Genomic DNA, 3,954 nt, shown 5'->3' on the forward strand with positions numbered 1-3,954 from the left:
ATGCCATAGGTAAAATAGGTGATTTATTGTGAGATGGTTTGCCAATATAAACTTTTCTTTTAACCGAAATTTGGTTTAGTCCATTCTTTTATTTAATAAATATACCCCCTGAGCTCGTGTCTCTAGCTGCATATGTAGCAGAAGATGGCCTAATCGGCCATCATTGGGAAGAGAGGCCCCTTGGTCTTGCAATCTTTATATGCCCCATACAGGGGAACGCCAGGGCCAAGAAGTGGGAGTGGGTGGGTAGGGGAGCAGGGGAGGGGAGGGTATAGGGAACTTTCGGGATATCATTTGAAATGTAAGTGAAGAAAATACCTAATAAAAAATTGGAAGTGAAAAAAATGTTAAAATAAAAAAAGAGAGAGAAAAAAGAGATGGTCATAGTAGTAGCATTGAGCAAGAGAAGGGTGCCCAATTATTGATGTTTTAAACATAATATCCTTTTACTTGTAATCTAACTAATTTTAAAAATGCCATTCTTACAGAATGCAATGTCTTAACTTTTTCAGAATTTTAAGGGAAAAGCTATAAATAAATATGTAGGGAAATGCAGCAAAGGAGGATGGGAAATGTATTGGTGTCAGAACAAAGTTTCTCTACAGATTTTCCAAGAAGTTAAACTGTGGTCTAAGTAAGGGGTCTGTTTCAATTTCTTTTTATTTTGCAAAACACAATATATTTTTATATTAGCTTAATGCTTTCAAAGGCAGTTCATCAATTACCACTTGTTTCCCATGTATTTCTTGGTGATCACATACCTAGCCTAGACCCATATTCTCTGCAAAATTCTGATCATTCTACAGTTGTTTAGAATATAATTGCTTCAATTGCATTCCCGGAGACTTTTTAATTTTTCAGTTGTTTTTAAGGTACAAAACAAACATTAACTTCTTAATCATTTTTAAATGTTACTCTGTGTATAGGTGTTTTTGTCGGCATGAGTGTATTTGCACCATGTCTATGCTTGGTTCCCAAAGAAACCAAAAGAAGGCATCAGATTGCCTGGGACTGGAGTTACAGATGGTTGTGACTGCCCATATGGATGCTGGGAACTGATCCCAGGTGTTTTGGTAGAGCAATCAGTGCTCTTAATCTCTGAGACATCTCTCCAGGCCTCTTTCTTAATCATTTTAAAGTGTAGGAGTATTAACAATATTCCCATTATTGTGAAACTATCCTCTAACTCTTTTAGGTTTTAAAAAAATTGAATCCCTTTAAAAAAATTCACAACTCCCATTAATCCTTCCATTTAGGTGGTGGAAATTATCAGTCTGAATTAGTTCCTATGAATTTGCCTACTTTAAATATCCCATAAAGATGGAATGATACACGATCTGCCTTTCTGAGACTCTTATTTCATTTATAGTACTCTCAAGCTTCATCCATTTTAAAGGAGTTCCTTTCTTTTAAATATGAGGAATGTTTCATTGGATGCATATATCATGTTGTATTCATCGTTTCATGGGCATGTGAATGGATTCCCTCCTTTTTTGGTTACTGTGAATAGTGTACACATATACACATGCTAATTATAGAAGTAGTCATAAATTTAAAAAGGACTCAGAGGGATGTGGGAGAAGAGGATAGTGAGAAAACATGTGAATTACGGTACTTACATAAAATTTCATGGACTTATATGAAGTCACATTTTTTTTAAAAAAATTCTGTCCTCAACTATTTGGAAAATTTATCCAAGTGTCAATTGCTAGATCATATGGTAGTTATATTGCTAATTTCTTGAGATGAATTCTTTGATTCATTGAGGTTGGTCTTTTTTTTTTTTTTGGTTTTTCGAGACAGGGTTTCTCTGTGTAGCCTTGGCTGTCCTGGAACTCACTCTATAGACCAGGCTGGCCTCGAACTCAGAAATCCGCCTGCCTCTGCCTCCCGAGTGCTGGGATTAAAGGCGTGTGCCACGAGGTTGGTCTTATCTGTGTGGTCACCTGCTTCTTCCCCTGTATCCCTGGGATGCCAATGCACATTCCACAGTAATTTAATTTTGGAACAAACTAGTAATTGCTACAGTAACTGTACTGTTTTCTAATCCTACTTACAATGGATTTTAAAATCCATTTTTCTACACCCTTACCAAATTCGCTTATTGTCCTGGTTGAATTTTGTCACCCTCACACAAACCTGGACATATTTGGGGAGAAAAGCCTCAATGGAGAAAGAATATGCCTCCATTAGATCTGTGAGGTATTTTCTAAATTACTGGCTGATGTGTTAGTGCCCAGCTCACTGCTGAAGGATGCTAACTCTTGGTCAGTGGCCCTGGGTTTTATAAGAAACTAGGCTGTCTTCAGACATACTAGAAGAGGGCATTGGGCTGGAGAGATGGCTCCATAGTTAAGAATACTGACTGCTCTTCCAGAGGTTCTGAGTTCAATTCCCAGCAACCACATGGTGGCTTACAATCTCCTGTAATGGGATCTGATGCAGTTTTCTGCTGTGTCTGAAGACAGCAAAAGTGTACTCATATACATAAAATAAATAAATCTTTAAAATATCCTAGGCTGAATGAGCCTTAACAAGCAAGCTAGTATTCCTCCGTGGCTTCTGCTTCAGTTCCCATCCTGAGTTCGTGTTTTTATTTCTTTCAGCGATGGAATGTGATCCAGAATATACTCTTCTATTTCTGAAATCTCTGTAAAACAGTACAATGGAAAAATGAAAACTAAAGGCATAATTGAGGAAATCCAACATCCCACAAAAGGGAATTCTAGAAAGGTAATATATAGAAAATCAATAGCAGGATGGGTTGAATAGTTCATGGTAACTAAATCAGTCTGAATGACAGCTTTCAGGCCATTTACAACTATAAAATACTATAGTTTGAATATGATTTAACTAAGTAACCCCCAAGAGACAGAGTGAAGACTCCTATGCAGGATGGTGCTATTCAGAGGTAATTCCAAGAAAGTTGTGTTTTGGATCACTGGGGACATGAGGTCGTGCTATTATGACCTCTTGAGTTCCTGTAGGAGAAATGCTATAAAATGAGTAAACTTAGACCCATCCACTGTATGTTTTTTTTTCTTTACTTGTGTGAGATGTGCAATATGCACTTCTGCCTTTGTCATCCGTCATTTGCTATGACATTCTCAGCAAAATCCAGCGAAAATGTCAGGCCCTTTAATGTTGAAAATTGTAAGCTAAACAAACTATTTATAAAGTTAGTTACCTCTCAAGTATTCTGTTGTAATGCAAAGCTGACTAACAGATGCTTCCAGTGGATTTGAGTTTGGGGGTATTTACACGTTGTTTTGTTTTGTCTGCCCTCCAACTTGTTATATAATCAAGGCTTGCTTTCAATTCCTGATCATCCAGCCTCTATCTTCCAAGTACTGGGATTACAGCAATGAGCTACCATGCCCAGTAATTTAATATTTAGCTAATATGTCCCCTCAATCTCAAAAAATATTTGTTTAGACATTTGCAATTTAATAGGGCATGAAATACCTTTTCAGTTGTCATGAATATCCAGTACATTATATGACACTTCATATTCATAACGCCCACTCAATGCCAGTAATATCCCAGATATTGTGACGAGGAAAAAAAAAACACTATCCTAACCTTCCAAACAGTTTTTGAGTTCTACAGTGCATCTTTCCATTTTCACCAAAGAAACATGACTGATTTCTGGGTCTGCTCTTTCAGAAAAGAGTTAAGGTGTTGCTAGCAAAAGAAAAGGAGTATGGCTATCAAGATGTTGTCATCTATATTGGACACCAATTGGTTATTGAGTCTTGAGCTCTTGTTTTAAAGATCACATAAAATTTCTCCATGTCTTCTCAGGTAAATATGGCACTTTTTTTTTCTGTTTTGCAAACATCCTTTATTGAAGAATTGATCCACTTTATATTTCATATCCTTTTGTCAAATATATATATATATATATATATGTATGTTTTTCGAGACAGGGTTTCTCTGTATAGCCCTGGATGT

General features: G+C 36.6%; 1 long non-coding RNA gene across 2 annotated transcripts in view; it reads left to right on the forward strand.

Moving 5' to 3' along the window:
* Window positions 1-3,746, forward strand: part of LOC110313248 — a 46,455-nt gene extending 42,709 nt beyond the window's left edge. For both annotated transcript variants that reach the window (XR_003843052.1, XR_003843051.1), the window contains 2 exons: window positions 2,607-2,733; window positions 3,667-3,746. This is a non-coding gene — a long non-coding RNA (uncharacterized LOC110313248). The remainder of the gene's footprint in view (window positions 1-2,606; window positions 2,734-3,666) is intronic.
* Window positions 3,747-3,954: the final 208 nt, after the last annotated feature.

Source organism: Mus pahari, chromosome X (genome assembly GCF_900095145.1).
Source record: "Mus pahari chromosome X, PAHARI_EIJ_v1.1, whole genome shotgun sequence".
NCBI lineage: Eukaryota > Metazoa > Chordata > Mammalia > Rodentia > Muridae > Mus > Mus pahari.